Source organism: Corvus hawaiiensis, chromosome Z, assembly GCF_020740725.1.
Source record: "Corvus hawaiiensis isolate bCorHaw1 chromosome Z, bCorHaw1.pri.cur, whole genome shotgun sequence".
Lineage (NCBI taxonomy): Eukaryota > Metazoa > Chordata > Aves > Passeriformes > Corvidae > Corvus > Corvus hawaiiensis.
This window is the reverse complement of record NC_063255.1, coordinates 28,881,654-28,906,444: the sequence shown is the minus strand read 5'-3', so window position 1 is coordinate 28,906,444 and position 24,791 is coordinate 28,881,654.

Here is a 24,791-nt window from a genome sequence, read left to right as displayed (position 1 = left end):
ATATTTCCCTGCTATGATGGTATCTTGGACCTGTTCTTCTGCTAAAAGGAAAAATCCCTGTGTAATATCTTTACTGTGAATTTTGTGTTGCTACTTGTCCCTGTTCTTAATTATGATTTTTTTAAAATTTTTTTTACTTTTTTAGCTTATCAGTGTTTTCCTGGTGTTTTGCTTTTGACAGATGATCAGATTGGGAAGATAGTTCAACTGTGGTTGATACAACCACATATTTTGTTATCTTTTAAATTCTGTGATAATTTTTTCTTTAATGAGAGAAAAGTGTCCTTTCAGCTCAACCTTTGGGTATAAAACAAAAATTAACAGTTTTTTAAGTTCTTCAGTTAGTGATTCGTAGCCACTGTTAGCCACATATTATGCCTTTAGATAACACACTGGGTGTTAGCACGACACTTACTTGCCTCAAGAAGTTTGAGGGGTCTGCCATTGCAATGCCAGAGGTGATTTTTAAACTTCTCTTTGTACATACTTTGGACACAAAAGTGCATAGAATGGGTAAGGTTTAAGAGTCGTGTTTGAAATCTTGCATTTGTCTTACAGATGCAGAGCTTTCCATTAGATGAGTGGCTTTTTCCACAGGCTATCACAACGGGAGCTCCTATGGTGTATGCTGCTCATCTGTGTGGGACAGGGTTAATACAGTGTTTCCACTCTTGCATCTGATCCAACTTGCATTTCAGGTCACTTGTTGTCCATCTCCCTCACCATTACTAGTTTTTTGATTTTGGAAATCCCCCTTCATAATCAGCAATTGCCAGAGTACACATTTCTTTTTGAGCAGAACATACGTTTTCTGTGTCCTGAATTTTTTGAACGCCTGAGCAAGGGGTGGTCGAAAAGCATTTGCTTCTTCTTGAAAAAAATGAGTGATACAGGGTGTGAGGCTAGTGGGGATAGTGACACTTGTACCCCCTGCCTTGCTGTCTCCATCTCTGGCACCACAGCTGCAGGGATGTGCCCCGAGCAAGCCAGGCCGCCTGCTCTTCTGGTGGTCTTGCCTGTTTGGATTGTTTATACCAGTGGGGCAGACTGAGAACTGAATTTCACATTTCACTATCTCTTTGCTTGACATTTTAATGAACGGTCCCATTTTTCCGCTAATAATAATGACATGAGTGTATTTGCCATTTACTTCATTTACTTAAATCCTCCTTCAAAGGACTAGAAACTAGAGTCAGACTTAAAGCACACATATATGTTACAGGATTTTTTTTTCTAGGGAAACGCAATGTTGGGAAGATTCTTGAAGTAAAGTTAATCTTTTATTGCAGAGCTCTAATCATCTGGAACAAGATTTGAAATGAAGTGTTTTGTGATGGTAAATGAAAATGTTTTGTGGTGGCAACTCAAAAAAGCTTGTTGCAAACACAGTAATCTTGTAAATAGGTTGCCTAGGCATCTAGAGACATTTAGAATGGCATGTTACATTTCTGTTCCTTTTTGTTTTGACCTTTTTGTAATACCCTTTATAGCCTGATTCATAACATACAGAAAAAAAATTAATGAGTGTTAAATGTCCTTAGTTTTCCTGTTGTATAATCCTTACCCTTTTTCTAAACAAACAGTAAGAAGCCAGTTTTAACCAGGGATGTAAAAATACGTGTCCCTCTGCATCAATATAATTTTGCTGTGATCTATGGCATTATATTAATTTGAATTTTCATTCACTCTCCTCTTTTTTGAAGAAAATGTTTAGAAACTGATTAAATAATAGGAATAATACTAGGAATAGTAATTATATTCTCTAGGATAAATGAATTATCTAAGAATTGTGCATTTAGCCATAGGACTTATTGTATTTGAGGTTTAAAAAGGAAAATGGAGACTTATGATTATTAGTTAAATTATTTATGTGATTATAAATAAATAAATAAATAAAATATCTACTGATTGGAGTAGTGCTGAATAAAAAAATTTCAGAAGTAAAATGGATCTGTCATAGCCATTTGGATGCTAATAACCGGCTTCAGCTTGCACAGCTGCGTTGAATGACTGCTTGTTTTACCATATCTGAGATTTGGGAACTCATCAAATAATTGACAAATACACTGAACTTCTGTAATTTTTAATTGCTAGTTAACTGCTATTTACACAGTTTTTTCAATTGCTGGTGCATATGGGGACAAGGACCCTGTACATGTCATAAGATACGTCTGTAAGCCACAACTATTCCTGCAAATCCAAATCCACCTAATTGAAATTTTCTCTTCTGCAAAAGTACAATCATCCTGTGAGTATCTATATGGCAGATGTGCTACTCCAAATGACTATTCCTAAATGTCATCTTAAAACTTAATTGACAAATCTAGATAGAAGGAGTTGAAAAATTATGGGAGTCTGACCTACAAGCATGATTTTTTTTGCTAAGTATCATGATACAGACTGAAACCTTGAGAGGATGATGCTTATCCTGTGTTGGGGTCCCTCCCCTGCCATGTAGCCCTGGCAGAGGGGCCCTGAGGGGAGGCACGGGGCTTCCCTGCCCCTGCTCAGCCTCGTTCCCATTGGTTGGTTTGTGTTCCCTGCGTGGGCAGAAGGACCCTTGGTCCCATGACTGGAGCAGTTCCTCGGCAGAGCCCCGGCCATGCGGCTGGAGAAATAAACATCTCTGAAACAGCTATCAAGAATCTGTCTGTCCGTATATATTTCCTTTCCACGGGACTCCTGGTTTGATATATGCATGTTGCAGGATCCCCACTGCAACAAATGGTGGAGAATTGAGAGCAGAACGATCCCCGATCCCTAAGCGACTGATTTGTGTGAGTAAACCCTGGAAACTTTGGATTCCTCTTCTTGGTTTTGCTTTGCTATTCCATATCTAAACTATGGAGGAACCGTGGGAAGACTCTTGGCTCTCAGAGCCGCATATGGACATTTATCTTAAACTTAAAATGATTCTTGAACAACGATTTGTAAATTTTAGCTTGATTCAAGCTCAAAAAGAACTGAAACACTTCCTGGCATGGTTGTTTAAGAACTTTTTCTATGTTTCTTGGGATTTAATTCTTACCAAGGGCTTTTGGAAAACCGTTTGGACACAGTTAATACTGGAGTCAAAATATATGCCGATGGAAGAATATTTTCGTGAATATTATTTAGTTACCGAGACTGTTGAGCAATGTCAGCTGTGTCCTGGCGAAGGGAAGCCTGGCGCAGGGACCGTGCGGCCCAGGCCACGTGCACCGAGCGCTCTGCGAGCAGCAGCGAGGCAGTTCCCGCGTGCGGGCGGAGCCAAGCGAGCCGCAGTGTCGGTGGTGGAGCGAGGCGCGGCGGGAGCGGCGGGACCCGGCGGTGCCCGCCCGGCCGCGCGCAGTGCGTGGTGGAGCGAGCCCCGTGAACGCCCGGCCGAGAGGGGCGGCGCGCGGGCGGCGGCTGGCGGCGGTGGCGGTGGAACGGAGCCGCGCCCAGCCGAGACGCGCGCTGGAGCGGGGCGCGGGGGAGTCATCGCTCAGGGGCCCGGCCGAGATGTGGGTGCAGCGCCCGACAGCGGCAGCGAAGCTGCAACCAGAGGAGGCGACGCACGGAGAACTGAGCGGCGCGGCCCGGCCCGGCCCGCGCAGCCCCGAACGCGACCCCGGGAAGAACGCGCAGGCACCAGCAGCCCCGACAATTCCAACATGGGAGCGACCGAAGGAGAGAGCAAAGACGCAGCGAGACAGAAAACAGCAGCCACTCGGAAAAAGGAAAAGATCATAGTAACTAAGACCTTAGGGATAGTAAAATGGTATAATGTTAAGCAAAATTATGGTTTTATAACAAGGTGTGACAACCAGCAAGACATATTCGTGCATAGAACTGCTATTAAAAAGAATAACCCTGAAAAATGGATCCCAAGCTTGGGAGATGGAGAGGTGGTGGAGTTCAAAATTGTGTAAGGTAGAAAAGGGTTACAAGCATCGCAGGTCACTGGGCCTGATGGTGTTTCTGTAAAAGGCAGTATATATGCAAAAAATCGTAGTCATGTTAGACAATATCTCCATTGTAAGCCCTCCCTACAGTTTCCCTTTCCTAATCCCACCTTTCCCTTTTACCCTATGTCCTATTACCCCCAGTGTATTCCCAATCCGTTTTTTCATCTATGGTTTCCCTCACAAAACCATGCTTTTGCCAATTGTTTCCCCAAAAATCCCTTTCCAATGCCGAGTGGGGGATGAAAAGGGGAAGGGAAGAAGTTAAACCCTCTCCTGCCTCAGTTTCCCCACAAAGCATGCTCAGAGTTCTGTCTCCCTTCTGTCAGCCCTAAGATGTTCCACAGAATCTGATTGGACATTTAAAGACTCAGGAGGGTGGCTTGTTTTGTTTTGAAACTGTTCTTGTTATGTTTATCCAGTTGTTTTCATTCTCCTTTTATTAAAATAAAACGAGTGAGGTGTTGGGGTCCCTCCCCCGCCGTGTAGCCCTGGGAGAGGGGCCCTGAGGGCACAGACACGGGGTTTCCCTGCCCCTGCTCAGCCTCGTTCCCACTGGTTGGTTTGTGTTCCCTGCGCGGGCAGAAGGACCCTTGGTCCCGTGACTGGAACAGTTCCTGAGCAGAGCCCCGGCCATGCGGCTGGAGAAATAAACATCTCTGAAACAGCTATCAAGAATCTGTCTGTCCGTATATATTTCCTTTCCGCGGGACTCCTGGTTTGATATATGCGTGTTGCAGGATCCCCACTGCAACAATCCTGTAGTCTTCTCTGTGGATTATTAGTGGCCATGGATGCTAATAGACATATTTTTAAAATTACATTAAGCTTTTCTGTAAGTGGGCAGACATTAAGTATGTACCAGTGTTGCTTTCCATCCTTGGTTTAAATACTAGTGAGCAAAAAACACTGAGAAGAAAAGAAAAGCTGGGAAAAGAGGACCTGCTTGGAAATTCATGAATGTGTAGGGATGCCAGAAGTGAATTTAACTGCTCGAATTCCTCTCATGACAAAACAAGACAATATGAAACTTGTTCTCTTTCTAGTGTCTGATGTCACTCATTTGCTGCTGCTCTCCTTTCCATTTCCTCTCCCTTAATTTTCTCTTATTTGTGTCTACATTTTTAGTTCAAACATTTGGAAATGCACTTTTCTGAGAGCTCACTGACATCTTACTTATTCTGTAGAAAGTAATTTCAAGAAAAGAAAAGAAAAAAAAGAGAAAAAGAAAAAGAAAAAAAGAAAAAAGAAAAAAGAAAAAAAGAAAAAAGAAAAAGAAAAAGAGATAAGGAAAAAAGAGAAATAAAAAGCAAAAAAGGAAAAAGAAAAAGAAAAAAAAGAAAAAGGGAAGGGAAGGGAAAAAGGGAAAATTGGAAGGAGAAAGTGAGAGGTAAAAGGAAAGTAGAAGGGCAATAAAAAGGAAAAGAGAAAGAGTGAAGAGAAGGGGAAGTGGTAAGGAAAATGCAAGGGGAAGGAAGAAAATATGAGTGTGTTAATTTGAAATAAATTTTTTGAAACTTTTCTGCTGAATTTCCTCTCCACTCCCAACCTTTAAATTTTTGTTGTTGTGGTTTTTTAAGAACTTACATATCTTGTACTTACCTTGCATTGATTTCTGGGAATGCATGATAAAATTTATAATGTTAAGGACAAAAGCAGATGAATCATTCATAAAGGAAGTCACAGTAGCCATTAACTGATGGAGTTTTCCTTTCTAATTCTACCAGTCTAAATACTCCAGAGGCTGTGATGCTGTTTTCCTTCCACAGCGTGTGCTCCGTGCTGTGTTCCCCTCAGTATTTGCCAGTAGTCAGACATTATGAAGAATTTGCCTTCTGCATAGTGAAGTGTAAATTTCTTGAGTATTAGACCTTAGATGTATCCTTTTAAAATAATGTCACATAATGTATATATGAATAATAATTAGAAAACAAACCAGCCAGGAATGATGATCTTCTGTATTAAATCATAATACAGTTCTTCCCAGGGCTGTTCTTGTCGCCAGAGATTTAGCTGCAAATTTACACAGCAGTGCTGCTACATTTTCTGCTTTGTAAATCTTGCTAACTGGTAATGAGGATTGTCAACTCCTGAGCCCAACAAATTTATCTAAACAGATATACATCTGTTGCATGTGAGAGTACTTACTGAGTGGGCATTCTGCTTCCATTGAGACAAAAGAGTCACCAGTGAGGCATATGATTTTTCCTTCAAAGCTCAGTATTTGGGCCAGAAGCAAGAAAAAATAAACTATTTTAAGGGAATATTTTAATCACAAATCTCCTTGCAATGACAGCAGCAAGTCATCTGAGTGGGTCTGAATTAATGAAATCTAAATTGGTGGGATTCCCCTTTTCTGTATACATTAGGAAAAAACCATCCTGGAACTTGGTCTCTATCTGGAGAACGTTAATAGGTGAAACACGGAAAAAACCCATCCGTGAGCAGGTGGAAATTAGGTAAGAGCCTCAAGCAAGATACAGCTGAGCTTCCTGCTGCTGTTTGATCTGTTTCCCACTCTTGCACAGTACAAAAACAACAAGCAAGTTTTAGATACCGCAGCAAGTGACACCAGTTAATGGTATTTATTGCCATATTTTTAAACGTGTCTATGAAAACTTGAAACATATGTAAAGCCAACAAGACTTTCTGATAAACAAAAAAGATTACATTGCTAAGTTTTCATTGCTTGTCTAAATGGTTTATGCAGAAGTTAAGAGCACCTGATTGTTGCTCAGCAACTTTGAAAATACAGCAGTTAATTAGATATTCTGCACATGCTTAGAGAACTAAATTTAGGCAGCCATTTATTAAAGACATTTGTTCACACTCTTTCCAGTTGAGCTTTCTGCATTTATAAACTACCAATGTATGAGGGTCTTTATTGTGGGTGTTTTTCAACCTTTGGTTCAAACAGAAAAACCTAGTTCAAAACGATGCTTTTATCTGCTTATTGAAGCTTGATAAAACCTCAAGAAAAAGACTAAGTTTTCGTGTTTCTCTTTTGAAGGCATATTTCTTTTGCTTTTTAATGGTGATGACATATAAATATCTCTGCCTAGAGTTTCAGCAGAACCTTGGAAATGCAGTGGTAGATGAAATGAAACAAACTGTAAGAAGGGCAAAAGGTGATTACCAGTGATTTTGTGATTCCTATATCCCTGGATAATTTCATGTATCTTTATAGCTGTAGCAGAGTTGTTCTAGTTTGATAGTCTGTCTCTGTTAATGACTGGAGCTAAATATTTTATGTGAAGTTTATGAAATTATAATGTGTAGGCACTCTAGGATTCACCACCCACTTTAAAAATACCCTGCTATTCTCTTCATTTAATGGTAGACCTCTGTAGTGATATGTGACTCTTCTGTACTTTGTATGAAGTAATGCAAGCAAGGGCCAAATACTTTCTGAAAGTAGTTCCCAATCCTATCAAACCTTTTTTCTTTTTTTTTAGTTTGAAGGTGTCTCAGTCTATGTTCATGCACACTGGTTGGGGAAGTCTGTCTAGGGGAAGAAATTTAGCGTTTTTCAACGCTCAAGGCTTCTACAAAAATTTATAGTGCCTGCAGGGCTGGGAGGTAAACTCAGAAAAGTTTTCTTAACAAGGGCAAGAGACACTTTCATGCAGTGTCAGTACTTCAGAATTGCTGTGGTAGTCTATTACACGTATGTAAAGCTATCATAGGAGGAAAAGGAAATTTTTACCAGTCAAGACCTTAATTAAGGTACAAAGCTAAAATCCAAATAAACAAAAATATCTTTTTTTTTACTGTGACCCTGGATATTGCTGCTTATCCCCAACAGAATTTTCCAAAACATATTGTATGTTAAGCTGCACAGAATTTTCTCTGTTCTTTATCTCCCTTTGCACTGACATCTGAGTTTCTGTTATCTGCTACTGCTTTTCCTGCTTCAAACACCGTCCACATTCCCCATTCTTCACACTTTAACAAAGGGACCCAGCTAGTGGTTTAGAGACAGTACAACCCTCAGAGACCTGAATTTAAAACATTTTCCTAGTGCTTCCACTTGTTTGAATCAGACTGCATTTAAGACTTTTTTTTAACTGTAATTTCTCACACACCAAAAAACCATGTTTAGTTTCAAGCTACTAGGCCTTCCTGCCAGTGAAGAACACTATTCTTGTACCTGTTCTTAGAGCATTGACAAGTTCTTGAAATTGCAGTAAGCTCTTGGTATCTGGCAAACTTAACGTTCCTTAGCCAATACCCATTGACTAATAATTGTATGGGTTTTGATTGGGATACCCTGGTGAGGAATTTTATTCCATTTTTGCAAGAGGATTGTGACACACTGAAAGTTTTGGTGCTTCTGTTACATCTTTTCACATTTCCAATATTTACAGTGCAATGTAGGAACAAAGTTTAAAGGTCTATTGGTGAGAAAATTTTAAAATCACATTTTCAGGAGAAATCACTTCTATGAAGAATCAGGAAATCAGAGTTATTTCCACCTGGAGTGGATGAGACTTTGCCACTTGCTCACAGGGTGCAGAATGAGGCCATAGGAGGCAGCAATAGCACACTATGTTTTAAAAATGAAATCATGATACAACCAATGCCTATTCCAGTGATACAGAGCCAGGCAGTTTTATGGTGCTCGTGCTGTAGTTCCCTCTGCATGAGGGTCTGTGAAGTGGCCTAGGGAGCATGCTTTAATAACCAGAAGGCACAGTCCCTTTTTCATCAGGTGGTATTTGTGCTCTGAAGTCATGGGTTGATCTTTCAGCAAATCCAGCTTTCAGATGCCAAAATCACATGAAATGCACAATACAGAAGGACGATACAGCACAAATTGATACAGATTAATTTCCTCTCCTTGTCTTTGCTTCAACATCCTTAACCCCTCTGAAGCAATGAGCAAAGCCCCAGAACCCAAAGAAAAGCAACAAGAGCAACAAAAACGTAGTTTGTTGTACTCCCTCAGGCTTTTTGCAAGATAGCTTTCATCTGTCCTCTTGCATCCAGAAGAAATCCATACTGCATCTTCTAGCATATTTGTCAAAAATGCAATCTTGTGTTCTTACCTGACCTGGATTAAAGTTCCATTGCTGATTGCTGTATTAATAACCATGAAACCCCAAGCTTGAGTTGCTTCTGCTCTGTGTGCCCTCTCTTTTCTCTACATTTCAATTCTAACCATGAAATTTCCTTAGTGCTGTGGAAATCTTTCCATGCTGGGCTTGCTGATAGGAAGCTGACCTTAGGATGCCTGCATGGTGTTATTCTCTACAGTAAAAATTTGGAATAGCCATGCTCACATACATGTAAACCTGTAGAATAAACTGGTCATACTCTGGGAAACCTGAAAAGCTTGAATTTGTCACAAGAAATGGTAGATGAAAATCCCACTAGCTGTATCTTACTGTTGGAAAATGGATTCTTAAAATTCCCTTACTTGGGTAGAACCTATTTTGTCAAGATATGGTTTGATCCCAAAATTCTAGGATGGTATTATGAATTTTCAATTTTGAAGTCAGCCTAAGAAAGTGAACCATTGTGTTTCACATAGAGCTTTCTACCAAACAAGATGACTGTATACACCTGTTCAAAGGTGGGTTTCAGGATAAAGGAAGCCTTATATCCCTGAGTGTAGTCTGTCAGTCTTTCATCATCAGAGTCAAATTAGGCATGTCCTGTCTACTCAAAAGTTTAACCACCGGTCTTCATCTTGCTCCTGTCCTATCACCAGCAGCTTATCTGTGCATAGGGCAACTGGGTGCAAAAAGATTGACATAATGATGCTGCACTGGTGGCTTTGCCAAGCCATGAAAGGATCACTAGGAGGTGAGAAATGTTTACTCAGGCCCAAAGAGCACTGCCAAGCTGTGCTGCTGTCAGCCTGCATCTCACTCCAAGCAGTTCATGTTTCCTGACTGTCTTGTTGCTGTTGAACAGCAGTGAACACTAAAGGCCTTGTAACAGACTTAGCAGGACAGTGAAAAGATGCAAACCAAAGTGTCTGTGTTAAACCAAACTGTGAGTGGAAATAGCGCATGCGTAGGTGGTGGCAGAAGGCATGAAACCACAAGTAATTATGGCCAGAATTCACCTAGCCTGTCTTTTTTTAAAATATGTATGCATGAAAGATGGTTGAAGCACACCTAATAGCTCACCTGTCAGAGCCTGGTCCCTCTGTGAGCTTACTCATTAATGTGTATGAGTGGCCAAAAAACTTGATGGATAATCATTTACTACTACATCAGTGAGCTGAAATGCCTCAGTAGGAGATCTGATGAACCCCAAAACTGGTGAAAAGGAACATTTAGACTGCTCAGTTAAGAGCTGATTGAAAGTAAAATCTTCCTGATGGTAGTAAGCATCATAGAAGCTCTTCTCAAAAGGACACAAAGTGCAAGAGCTGCATGGATCAAGAAAATCTGGAAAAAGCTCAAGACCACTTTAAGAGAATGTAATTTATTCATTTAACTTACAAAATAATGAGAGCAAGCGATGGTAGAATTCCCTAAACAAATAAATAAAATATTTCAACTCAAACTCACCACTAGCACCCCCAGTGAATCAGAAACCCTTTGTAGAAAATAATGGGCGGAAGTCCATCTTGGTGCTCTACTGCAGCTTTGAGAGGGCAGAGAAGAATATTTAATACGTTCTTTCTCCCATGTCCTGCCTCTTTTTCCTGATCCATCCTCTCTCTAAAAATATTTTTCTTTACATCTAATGTAATTTACTGTCTTTCAGTTTATGTCTAGTGCATTTTGTTTTGCCTTCATGCACCTCCACCTTCTTCATAACTGCAATCAGCATTTTGGAAACACTGATAAAATCTACCCTTCCTCCTTTCTCATCCAAGCTGAACCAGCCCATTTTCCTCAGGTTCTCCTTGTGCATCCCAGGCTCCAGCCCCCCAACCATCCTGGGTGGGGGGCTGGAGCCTGGGATATACAATCCCCTCCACATGCCCAGAATCCAGCAGGAGAGGTTCCTGTGTATCACTCACATCAATTTTTCCCTATTACTATATTAGGCAAAGAATTACGTGAAGACCTTGCATAATTCTTGATTTTTTTTCTGGTTTAAGACATGGAAGGCCAAGTACAACTGGTTCTAGTACCATAAGGGGAGGTCTTGTTCCTCCTAATAGCCTGCCATACCAAAGAAAGGAAAAACCCTATCCTACTAGACTGTCATTGCTTATGAAAGAGAAAACAGTTACAGAGAGCACATGTATTATTTAACAACAATTAAATAATTAGTGTGTGCTTGCACTACTGCAGGCCAAATACCGGTGCATCTTCCAGAGCTCTGGACTGAGTCACTGGTGAAGGGGACAGGCTTCCCCTGAGAATTCACCATGTCCAGGCTCCATGGCACAATATTTTTGCTGCAATATGTCATCTAAGACTTACTTTAAAAAAATTCATTAATGTATAGGAAAGGCTCATTAGTTGTTACCTCCCAACTTTTTCTTTGTTCTGTTCATTCTTTATATACAGATCTGTGTTCCTAAGGACTAATCTGTCTTGTTTTGTATGAGAAAGCTGTCTCTGAGTTTTGGGGTTAAGATATGTACAGTCAAAATATCTTTAAATTTCCATATTTTAGCATGCCCCAGTTTTGTGTTTCCAAGGTTTATGTTTAGGGTTTAAGGTGATTAGATATTTCTGAAGATGTGTGCAAGCTAGTTGATCTCAAATGCTTTTCTTAACATTAAAGGATTTTTTATCTTTCCTTTTAGTGTATTTAAAAGTCTATCAGTGTGTTGTGCAAAAAAAGTTCCTTTGAATACAAAACTTCCTGGATCTCACCAGTGAGTGCTCACTGAATTCTGACTTCAACACCGAACCCAAAATTTGTGGTATCCTTTAGTTTGTATAAGGAAAATTCAGACTTAAAAATCTCCTTTGTAAGCCTGAATGTAGATATCATCTGATGCAAGCGCTACCTTTGCATTTTGAGTGTTTCAGTATCTATTACCTTTGCGTTCTGCTGTTCCTCTGAGTATTGCACTTAATTGAAGGAGGTTGTTGCGTAGACACAAATAAATGTGAAAACGCTCAGTGCATGTACATTTTTGTCCTGAACAGATGGAAAAATGCTATACTCATGTTATGTCATTGACATAAAACCATTTAGCTGATACAAAAAGACTTTTATGCTTATGATATCTAAGTAATCTATTATTACACAGTAACTATAGTAAAGTGGCACAACTGGGGACTATTTTTTCTCCGTATGGGAGCTGCCACACTATGTAGATTTTAGAGTGAGTTTAATTAGATGTCTGTAGAGGAGTGTTTGAATTTTACATCAATTGAATATAATTTGCCACAGCACAGGGTAAAAAACACCAAACACGAAACCCAAACAAAAAACCAAAATTCTTTTGGTTCTTATGTTGCTATATATCCATATATATATATATATATATATATATATATATATATATATATATATATAATTTTTATATATATAAAGAACTTAGCCAAAAACTTTTTATGTGTTGGAGGGGATTCTGGAATAAAACCAAAAACCACAAATCCCCAGCGAAGTTTTTTCTTCCTGAGATTGCATGAGGTTTTTACCATCTTGCATAGCTGTTCAGATAAAGAATATCCTGCCATTTTCAGGTGTTTATTTCTTAGGAAATAACTTTGTAGAAGTTAATTTATCAATTTCTCCTAACGGTCTGTTAAAAAAACCCAAATAAACTTGGCTTATATTGTTTTAAATGACAGTGACCCAATTTGATTTTCTATTGTAATGTGGAGTTGTATGTGCTGTTGCTGCAGCTGTAAGAAAAAACAGAGATGTCAGATCGCAGTATATCATATCCTGAGTGTATCTTTCCATCTAATCTAGCAGTAAGCATGCAGAAGGGGAGCCTGGCTGTTTTCTGAGTTAGATGAACATTGTCCAACAACACTATTGGGATTGTGGGTGCTTTCTAGCAGCAGAGTCATATCAGAAATACTGAAGCAATTTGGCTGAAGGTTAATCTGTGCGGGGCCAGACTGCAGGTATGGTCAGCTGCATATCTGAAGTGAGACATCATGAAAATTGCACTTGGATATCTGAAACCAATGTTGTGTTTTCCTACCCACCTCCTTTCAATCTAGTGTTTGAAAGGATGAGATACCTGTAAAATGAGCTCTAACTGTGAATGCGTACTTCTTTGACAAGAGATGTGATAAAATTCTGTGAGAAATATAACTGCACTGATGACAGTAATGAAGCTGCCTTTTATTATATTTTTATTTTATTATACTCATTATTTATATTTCTTTTATTATAAAGCTGAATCAGTTTCTTTTTCTTTCAGTGAATCTGGGAGTTCTGATCTGACCTGCTGTAGCATCTAAAGCCAGAGATCTGCTCAAAAATAAGCCTGTGTTTCTGACGTTGTGTGCAGACACATACACTCTGTATGTGGGCTCTCTGGGACCATGTGTCTGCTCACAGGATTGAGAAATCCACCACTTTCCTGGAGAGATTGTTTCAATACCTCACTGTTCTCACTGTGGGCTGGCTCCTGGTGCTGAACCAAGACAGCACCAACCACTTCTGAAGGAGTTGTCATCCCTCTTCAGCGAAGCTGTGTTTTTCTTCTCCATGACATAGAGGATAACTGAGGACTTTTTTCAGATGTCTTGCAGGCTTAGAGACAATGCTTTGGTCATTTTTCTGATATTTGTCTGCAAATGGAAATTTTATCAGTATACTGAAATGATGGGACTCTGTTGATGTGTGCTACCATGTGATAAACTGGCACAATTTTGAATAGTTAGACTGTGATTTGGTCACAAAGGCATTAGTAATTCAGATGCAAGATGAAAAATACTGTTTTGCGGATTATACAAAGTGTAAATACTGTAAATGCTGCCATTTGGATATTTGTTAAAATGTGGCTTTGTTCTAGAAATGTTTGTAATGGATCAAGTGTTGCCTATATTTCTGCAGCTAACATGAAGTGTGAAGCCTAAATAGTGTCCTCTGTCAGGTCAGTAGAAATGTGGTCATATGGTTGCCTTCATTTTCTTAATTTTGGAAATGAAAGGTGTTTCACTGGAGCTCAGGCCAGTAATAATGATAGGTTTTGATAAAAGAGAGCTCAAAACTTTACTGTGTTGACTTTCCTAGACTGTCTAGACTTGAGTTGGAATAACTTCTTTAGTATCTTTATGATGAAGAAATTGTGCTTGTTTATCTTCCTTTGTCTAGAGGCAAGTATAATCTGAAATCTAAACTTGCTTTCCTCTATCTAGCATTGTCAGTTGCCAGCTGGGTAGGTTTTTTTAACCTTTCTTTCTGGGTTATAAGCATAGTGTTTAAAATCTTGTTTCACTGCTTTATCCTGAATTTTCACCACCCAGTTTGGGAAAGAAGTCTCACAATGCTTTGCTAATCAAGGTCAGCCAGATTTTAGGAATGATTTTGAAGTGTGGTCTGGAGGTGACTGTCTTCTGCTCATCCTACAGGGAGCTTAGGGCCATCTATCTATCTCTGAGTTTTTGGAAGTATTTTTTTCCAAGAAATGCTAGTAAATTATGCTATTGCAACACTTATTGTAAAAGAACGAAGCTAATAGCAAAGGAAGCATGCTTAGCTGTAAAGAAAACTTGGTATTTTAGGCTATATGTAAGGATTTCAAAGTTAATACATCTCTAACTGAATACCACATTAAAAATGTCACTTCTGAAAGCGAAGTAGTTGTTTTGGTGTTTGGCTGCTGCACTGGCAAACTTAGGTTCATGTGTTTGGTTCAAGGGTGCAGGTGAGATGAGCTTGGGCACAGGAATGGGGGTTGCAGCTGGAATGTTTGAATATCTCCTTCATCAGGCTGAAAAGGAGACTCAATAGATAGTAGAAAATACAACCGAGAATTAAGTAGAAAACCCATTGTAAAACATCCCTTTGACCCTGCTGTATTTTAGTGCAGTGGGGGAACTGGGCTATAGCTGAACTATCTTTGCAGAAGATTAACCGCTGCCTGCAATGGTTGATTAAAATAGTTGAACAAACACAACTACTGAAGAAGTTTTAGGCTGATCAAGGTGCAAAATAGGGAAAGGAAATAAAATAAAAATCAGTGGCCAAATGACTGTAGAAAATTGTAAGTGCTGATTTATCGGAAGTAGATTAATAATTCTTAATGAGAAAATATATCAGTGGAAATATTGCCTTTTTTTTGCAATGACAGACTCACTTCCAGGTTTATCAGTCTTGTTCCTTCTGAAAAATTGTTCAGAAAGAATTGCTTACAGAATGTCTTCAAGAATGAGCAATAGCTGTTCTTCCAAGACATTTTTCTACCACTAGAACTTAAAAGTTGAGGCCTGATACTCTAACTGCATTGATATTTGTGATCGAATTTCCACTGGCTTGAATGGTGCAAAGTACTAGAACCTACGCAGGCCTCAAGGTCACCCTGCAGGAGATGACTGCCCAGTTTTTGGACCATCCATGGGGCCTGGTGATGCTCATCAGAGTCACACCAAGGTTCTGCTGGCTGAGCCAACTTTCAGGCTTTGTGAGTTGGATTTCAGGCACACACCACTGTGGGTGGCTGCCATGTGCAGTGGTAAATAATGCCAGTTACAGAACACGTGGTTCCAGCCCTGATGTTTAGCCCTTTTGTAATCTCTCTCTGCTCTCTGTTTTTGCAAGAGAGGTCAGAATGAAAATGTTCATGGTAGATGATTCAAAACAGCTAGCACACTGAAAAACTCTGGAGAACCATAGGCAATGTGTAGCCTACAGATTACTTGCATTAAATTTTGTTCTCTGAGCAGCCATCACTGAAAGAAATGATTTTTTTAAAGAAAACCTTTGATGATTCAGTAACATCAGACAAGTAAAAATTTCACCGTCAATCATTACTGATGCTTGAGTCAAAGTTGTCAATGAGTTCTACACTGTAATTTTTAATCTTCTCCTCAAGATGACCTGTGAATTTTACCTCCTGAGAAAGACTGATTTTGTCCTGACATTTCACAGTAAACTTATGAGGAAATTCATGAAGGGCAGTTCCGTCTCCTTTTTCAGAAAAAAACCCCTTCTTTATCAAATAGTGTTTCCCTGAGATGAGATAGAGAAAGATAGAAAGCACTTGATCTTCATATTTCTGAAATTCCTTTTTATTCAGACTTGAAGGATTTTCTCTTTATCTGTTACCAGATAAGGAGATTACCAAAATCCCATATAGAGAGTCTGAGCCATCTGCTCCACCAGCAGAGGTTCTGTAACATCTCTTTATCTGGCGGTGGTCACCTTTAAACTAAATAACATGAAAAATACTTGTTAACCATAACATCAGAAGGATTTTGAAGCCCTTCTTTACTGGTATATTACTCCCAATGTGCTGAGATTAGAGTGTTTGACTAGGATTTTGACTTCAACTTCGATATCCCTGTTCTTTACTATGCATAGATTATGTGTTATCTATGGTCCATTGTGACTTTCTCTTTTTCTCCTTCTTTTTTTTGTTCTCTTTTCCTTTATTTTGTTTTTATTTTTTATTTTAGTTTTTAATTTTTTTTCATTTTACTGTGCAACTCTAACTTCATACATATCCCATTAGAGATTAGCCACCTTTCCAGCTAGTGATGTTCCTTCATCCTTCCTGAATTTAGGTGGACCTTTAGTTAGAAGAATTCTTCAATCACTGGGAGTATTGTGTGTAGAGACTAATGTCCCCAGAGGTAAATACAGATTCCACTGAAGTCATGTACATTAGTTAAAGTTCTTAAAAACCCCATGATTTTCAGACACCAAAACCATAAGCACAGTCATGCTCTGCAGAGTTTCTGAAATGTATGAGTTTTATTCTAAAACTTTATATCTGTTCAGCTGGAGTGCAGTCTGACCCTTCTTAAGTGGAATCTGACTCAAGTTAGGTGGAAAGACTCCTGTGGTGCTCGATTTTTACTCTTGGAGGCACATTTACTAATACTGCTTATTTTGCAAATCACTTGGGCATGGGCTTAAGGAGTGAAAATGAATCTGTGAGTTCCAGGGCATAAAGGTGACCATAAATGGTCTTTCAGAAACAAAGCTTTATCTTTGATTTTGCAGAATGATCAGTAAAGGAAGTCTCTTCTTTGCTCCTGGACTGTCATCAGCTGAATGAGAAGTCATTTATGGTGGTTAAGGGCTATCCTGATATGCCTAGAGGTGATGTGAAAGTGTGCTCTTTGGTATTGGGAGGAAAATGGGGGATAGGAAAAAGATTTTTGCCCTTAAACTGTTTAAATGAAGGTGCAAGTCTGTAAGAAATTGTCAGGAAAAGGCTTTCCAGTATTTTTCAGTGAATTGATCTAACAAAATGAGTATTTCTGGAAGAATAACATGAAGCAATGTTTTCCTTGGCATTGAACCATAGCAGCTTATATTGGTCATTCTCACCTTTGCCACCTGGTCCCTTTGGTCATGCTACACTACAGTGTAATGTCTATCCTGTCCATGGACTATTCCTAAATTCATCTGCTAATATGTGTTCAGAGCAAAAAATAAAAATGCTCCCAATCTCTAAAGGAAATGCCATCAAAAGACTATAGAGTGAACAAAAAAATGTTCAGTGAAATACTGAAGACAAAGGAAGAAAAATCTGGCACATTGCAATGTAAGATAAGTTTAGGTTTTCCACCTACAATTTATTTAATTATCAGTGCCAGCTTCAAAAAATGCTGCCATCAGAAAGTGAATAGATTGCAGGTGTGTTGAACTGAGTAGGTTTAAAATGTTGTGACTGCCTTAATGGCCACATATCCTGTAAAATGCATTCGTTTTCAAGAGTGTGATTATGGCTTGCTTTTTATGTGCCATTATGTCTAATTTGTTTTATGCTCCAACAGAGAAAATTATTTTCCTCTTTCCAATTTATATGACAAACACAGAAGAATAATCAAGTGAAAAATATATTCATTTAATATGATCATACTCAGCTTCCCTGTACAAGTACATACCACTCCTGAACTACATTAACGACAAATACGTATTTTAAATGTATACAGTTCCCCATTATCGAAGGACCTGATTTTTAAAAGAAGCTTATTCTTGTAATTAAAGAAGTGAAAACCGTGTTTTTTTAACAAACATAAAGTAGCTCTTGGGAATGGATCTGTTTTGCTGTTTAGACTTAGGATTTTTATTAAAAACACACAAAAAACCCTGTCTGAACATTTCTGTAATAACTGTAAGCACAATTATGTTTCTTGTAACACTGGAAGAGAATTTTTAAATAGCTATGTAAAACTCATAAGATTTCAAGAATTATTAATAAAAATATTTTTACACGTTAAATATCTTTCATTTTCATAAAATGATGAGATAGACAGTTAAATAACGAAAAGTTTTTATTGTTTTGTAGTTCAGAAGCTCACCACAATTTTAAATTAGTGTCAATGAATCCATGGATAATTTTAGTGATTGTGGTTTGAAACCAATTTCTTGGGTTTCAAAAAACCAAACTTTTTTCTTTTTCTCTTTTGGGGTTACTGAATGTGATCTTTTTTCATCTTTTTACTCTGATAGTAGTATAGCAGCAATACAGTGATCAGTGTGAGGTAATGATAGCAGAATTACTGATGACCTTTGTAAATGTAATTTCTTTTGAAGATGCTACATTTGAGAAGCTGCTTTCTTCTGCCTTTAGTAACCTCCAAAATCAATTATTTAGTATTTAAAATTGCTACAGTCTAATCTCAGTGAATGCAGAAAAACCTCTCAGGTTTAGTACAATAGATGTCCACAGTTTGCCACTTTTTCAAATGCTCCTTGACTGAGAAAAGAAGAAATAAGCTGTCAGGGAAAGAAGCAAAGCAATATCCGCAATAAGAAGTGCTTTAAGTAAAGTGGAAAAGATAGACGTCAAATAAGAAAGAAGATCAGAGTTGATCTGTGAAATGGTAATTTTAAAAACAAAGAGAATTTGCATTTCTGCTCACAGCAACACAGGATCATGTACCAAGATGCCCTTGCATTTGGGGCCAGTTCTGTTTAATAGCTTTATCATTGATCTGGATGAGATGATTGAGTGCACCGTCAGTCGATTTGCAGAGGACCAAGTTTTGTGAGAATGTTGATCTGCTGGAGGGCAGGAAGGCTCTGCAGAGGGATCTGGACAGGCTGGATCAATGGGCCAAGGCCAATTGTATGAGATTCAGTAAGGCCAAGTGCCAGGTCCTGCCCTTGGGTCGCAACAACCCCGTGCAGTGCTACAGATGGGGCAGAGTGGCTGGAAATCTGCCCAGCAGAAAAGGGGGATGCTGGTCAACAGCACCTGAACACAAGGCAGCAGTGTGCCCAGGTGGCCAAGAAGGCCAGTGGCATCCTGGCCTGTATCAGTAATAGTGCGGCCAGCAGGACCAGGGCAGTGACCGTCCGCCTGTACTCAGCACTGCTGAGACAGAACGTTGAGTTCTGTGTCCAGTTCTGGGCCCCTCAAGACAAGAAAGACATTGGGGTGCTGGAGTATGTCCAAAGAAGGGCAAAGGAGCTGGTGAAGGGCCCGGAGAATTAGTCATATGGAGAGTAGCTGAAGCAGCTGAGGGTGTTTAGCCTGGAGAAAAGGGGGCTCAGGCATGGCCTTACTGCTCTCTACAAATCCCTGAAAGGAGGCTGTAATCAGGTGAGGGTTGGTCTCTTCCCCCAGGCAACCAGTGACAGGGGAAGAGGACATGGACTCAAGTACCACCAGGGGAGTTTTAGGTTGGATATTAGAAAAAATTTCTTCACTGAAAGGGTGGTCGGGCACTGGAACGGGATATCTAGGGAATTGTTGGAATTGCCATCCCTCAGAGCAGTCAAAATAAATTAAATGTGGAACTTAGTGGACTTGGCAGTGTTGGACCTGATGATCTCAGAGGTCTTTTCCAACCTTGATTGTTCCACGAATCTGTGATTCTAGGATGGCTTTATGTAGCATGCAGGAAAAGTAGTGGGGTTTTGACAGAGATAAGTGAGTAGGCTTGCAGTCCTGTTCAAGCTTGGTCAATGGCTGATGGAACTGACATGGGAAAGGAAAGTAGGAAGAAACTGTTAGAGGAGGCAGACAGGCGAAACATCTACATAAAAAAGCAAACGATAGACAAGAAGAAAATGGCTTTCAAATCCACCTGATGTAAATTGTCCTCAGATTATTCCTTGCTTAATTTATCAAGCATCGACATTAAATTTAGAATGGCAATAACCTTTTCCTTTAAGATGAGGATTTGCAGCTGACTCAGATAGAGGTACATTTCTATTTTTACAGTGGGAACTATGACATTAGTTTCAGGCCCTTAATCCCAATGTCTTCCACACAGCATGAATCTGCTACAGGATACAAATCATAGTTCACTTAAACTCATATTATCCCTATACACTTCTGTTTGTAAGCAAAATACCTAATTTTGTGTTCCAAACTATTAAGTCATCATTCCATTTAAAATACAGAAATCCATAGTACTACATTTGTTTTTAGTGAGGTAAATTATTCTTCCTAGGTCTTTAATCTCGTCATAACTCATGCAATTGTTATTTTCTTCCTTTATCAGAAGTCACTCAGTCACCTTTGTCCTGCCACTTGTTTAGGCAGTACAGGAGTGACACATGCTAGATACATATGCTTACCGTGAACAACCTTTTTGTGCAGATGGCCTGCTCTAAAATCCCTTGAGCAAACAGCTTAAGCAGAAATAGCATATGTCATTCAGTATTACCAGCTGGCATCGTTACCTCCTCCACCCTTCCCTAGGAGCTAGGTTTGTGGGATTCGTAGCAACCAGCCTGAGAAGCAAGCCAGGAGTCATCTCTGTCCCTGTCTGCTCATCTTGGTCCTGAACCTGCACTACAGCTACAGGTTTTTCTCTAGTGGGAGGGTTTTCATTGTAGTCTCCCCATATCACAATAAGAAAAATAAAAATAGTTGCCTTCATCAAGTTTTTCTCACATCTGGGGAGACCAGCCAAGTCCTATCAATTTTGGAAGTACTTCCCAGGATATTATTCATTTTACAATGTCCTTTTTGTTGTGCTGGGGACTGGATCAGCACGCCATATTCTTGTACCCAGATACAAAGTCAGCACTCTACTGTTTTCATTCCCCCTTCTCAGCCAAGCTTCACACTGTCCTTTGTTGGAGAAGTGACAGTGAAGGTATCTTAAGCCTGTGGCAGGCTGTGTAGAACAAACCAGGTCGACTGTGCAAAAAACTATTTTACTGCTGATAAAGAAATCTTCCTTTTTGTTGCCTTTTGTTTTTGTTGGCTAATTATTCTGCTTGATCCTAATGACCTGGATAGGCTCCAGTCTTTCACCTATGAAGGGAAGGGGAATTACGCCACCTCTATCAGCAGGTAAAAACCAAGGCCTTCCACATATCTGACTCGTCTGCATGGGGGAATGTGGAGAAAGGCAAAATGGAAAAAAGCCCACAGAAGATGGGTGATCAGGATGTCTTCTGCCACTAGAAATACCCATTTGATTTGTCCATTCCTCTATAGAAGTAAGCTTTCATTAATTTAATGTATTTTGATATCCTTGCAGAGATACACCAATAGAATTAAACAGCATTTAAATGTTTTTATAGTGACTTCTTTTCTTGCCCAAGATTGCAGTAAGTTCAAAATTAGACACTACTGTGAATTTCTTCTCATTAGATTACTTTTTAATTTTTTCAATAAGACTCAGAAATGCTAACATTCTCATTAACCCATTCTAATTAACAGATATAAAAATGTTAATATTCTGATATTCCTTGAATGCCAGAACAAAATTATAAGAGGCATTTTTTTTTAGCCTGAAATTAAAACATCTTATAATACCTCTAGAAATCCTGAACCTTTTTGGCAGCAGTTAGAGATAACAATAAGAAATGTCTGGGTGGAGGCAGTTCCCCTCTAAATTAAAAGAACTCATTATTTGTGGGAAACTAGGATAGGAACAAATACATGCTTCAAAGTCCACTGGACTCTACTGAGAACTTATAAAGATCACATATGAATATATTCAGAATATATTTGTATACTACTAACAAAATTTCGGTCTCCTAAATACATATTTAGTACATTCTGTGAGGGTAGCCTTTGGTCTTGCAACATGTCCAGGAGATCAATAGAAAATGATTCAGTTAAATGGGACAAAAATAAGACTGGCTCTGAAACATATGTATTAGGTGGCATATTAATTTAGCAGGGGGACACAGCAATGGATTTAAATCAGGGTACAGGTAAAAAGTACTCTTGGAAATGAGTAGCAATTGTGATCTAGAGTTGACTCACATGAAACATGATTTTCATCACTGGTCTGTGTAATATGCTCGTAGGAAGACATTCACGCTCTTTTGGCAAACTTAGAGACAAACAGCTAAACACTGCGTTGGTACACTCAGCTGAGAGTAACCGGTTGATTCTTTCAGCAGATACAAGTGGCTGATACACTCAGCTAACAAAGTTCCATTAAAAAACCCTAATATTTTCATTCCAGGGTACTGAAGGAACTAGTGGATGTTATGATGGGACAATGTCCTCAGCACTGGTAAGGTCACACCTCTAGTTCTGTGCCCAGTTCTGGGCCCTTCACTACAAGAAGGTGCAAGTCCAGAGAAGGGCAGTGGAGGTGGTGAAAGCTCCAGAGAATAAATCCTATGAGGATCAGCTGAGGGAGCTGGGGTTGTTTAGCCTGGAGAAAAGGGGGCTCAAGGGAGACATAAACATTCTCTACAATTACCTGACATGAAGCTGTAGCCAGGTGGGGGTTGGTCTCTTCTCCCAGGCAACCAGTGACAGGGAAAAAGGACATGACTTCAAGCTGTGTCAGGGAAATTTCAGGTTGGACAGCAGGAAGAATTTCTTCACTGAAAGGGTTGTCAGGCATTGGAACAGGATGCCAGTGGATATAGTAGAGTCACCATCCCTTGCAGTGTTTAAAAGATGACTGGATGTGGCACTTAATGCTTTGGTTTAGTTGACATGGTGGTGATTGGTCAGAGTTGGACTTAATGATCTTGGACGTCTATTCCAGCTGTAATGATTATAGGATTTTATCACATTTCTTGATCATCTACCAAAGGTCTTGGGAGTCTGAGGAGGTCCCTGCTGACTGTGAGCTACCAAAGTTATTGCAATCCACAAAAAGGGCATGAGGGAAGACCTAAAGAACTACAGACTTGTGAGTCTAACCTCAGTTCCTGAAAAATTATGGAGAAGGTTATACTGGATACTATTGAAAGGCATTTAAAGAGCAATGCAATCATCAGACACAGTTAACTCATGTTCACAAAAGTAAAGTCCTATTTAACTAAAATCTGATATTCTATGATAAGGTCACCCACTTTGTGGATGAAGGGAAAGATGTAGTTTTTCTGGATTTTAGTAAGGATTTTGATGCACAACACCCTTCTGAACAAATTTTTCAGTTGTGGAATGAACAGGCTCATGATTCTGGGTGAAAAATTAGCTGAAGGGCAGTGCTCAAGGGATTGTAGTGAATGGGACTACACCTGGCTGGTGACCAGCCAACAGCAGTGTTCCTCAGGGCTCAATTCCAGGACCAGTTCTGTTCGATATATTTATCAACAATCTAGGTGAAGGAATTGAACATGCCATTAACAAGGGATACCAAACTGGGAGGTGCTGTTGACTCTCTTGGGAGCTGAGAGGCCTTGCAGAGGGATGTAGATAGTTTGAAGCATTGGACAATAATTAATGGTGTGAAATTAAACAAGTCCAAGTGCCTTATTCTGCACTTGTGGCAGAGTGACTAAGGACACAAGTATGAACTGTGAGAGGAGTGGCTGGAGATCAGCCCTGCAGAACAGGATCTGGGGTGCTGTTTGGCAGCAGTGTGGCTGGGCAGCCAAGAGGGCAAGCTGCATTCTGGGGAGCATCAAAAAATGGTCAAAAGAGGTGGTGATCCTGCTGTATTCAGCACTGGTGCCACTTCACCTTGTGAGCTGTGTGCAGTGCTGGCCCCACAAACTAAGAAAGATGTGAAGGGCCCTAGATGTGTTCAGAGGGGTGGCTGGCAAAAGGGCTGAAAGGAGAAGGGGAGAGGGACCCTTCTCTCTGGCAACCAGTGACAGGACATGTGGGAGTGGTTCAAAACTGCACCAGGGGAGGTTTAAACTGGACATTAGGAACTATTTCTTTACAGAAATAGTAAAGAGACCTTACAGAGAGAGTGGTCAAACACTGGAACAGAGGTCCTAGAGAGGTGGTCAATACTTCAGATTTGTCAGAGTTTACAATGGTTGGACAATGCCTTTAATAACAGGCTTTAACCTGGTCAGTCCTGAGTTTGTTAGGAAATTGGACTAGATGATTGTTGTAGGTCTCTCCCAGCTGAAGGGGTTCTATTCTACTCTATTCTATCCAGAACAAAGGTCATCCTCCAGTCCCCCTTGATTCTTTGTAATGTTGTGGTTATTCACTTCCTGTAGTCTTCCCAAAATTTTGTGAGAACCTCAGCCTTGCCCATCTCCTCTGGAACCTTCCTCTGTGGTAGGTGAGACAGGGCATGGAGGACTAGTTTCAAGATACGTGTTTACACAGAAGGTCTAGTTTCCCCATTAGTTTCTGTGGTGCTTCACTCTAATGTGACTTCACTGCTTATGCAGTGCCTCAGGGTCAGGGGGCATTATTGCTGTTCTGCTATTCAAATTGCAATCATAAGGATCAACAGGAGAAACAATTATGTGCTCTGCATGGAAGAGCTGTCTCTTGTCGCTGAACCTGCCTCCCACCTTACTGTTATCATGCTGAACATCAAATGACCTTTACCTTGTAGCCCTCTGCTTTCAGATTTTGTTGGTCAGACATGTCACACAGCAGCCATCAATAAAAACAGAAAGGGACTGAGGTAATGCTGTTCCCTTAAGAAAGGAAGAAAAAAAGACAAATACTAT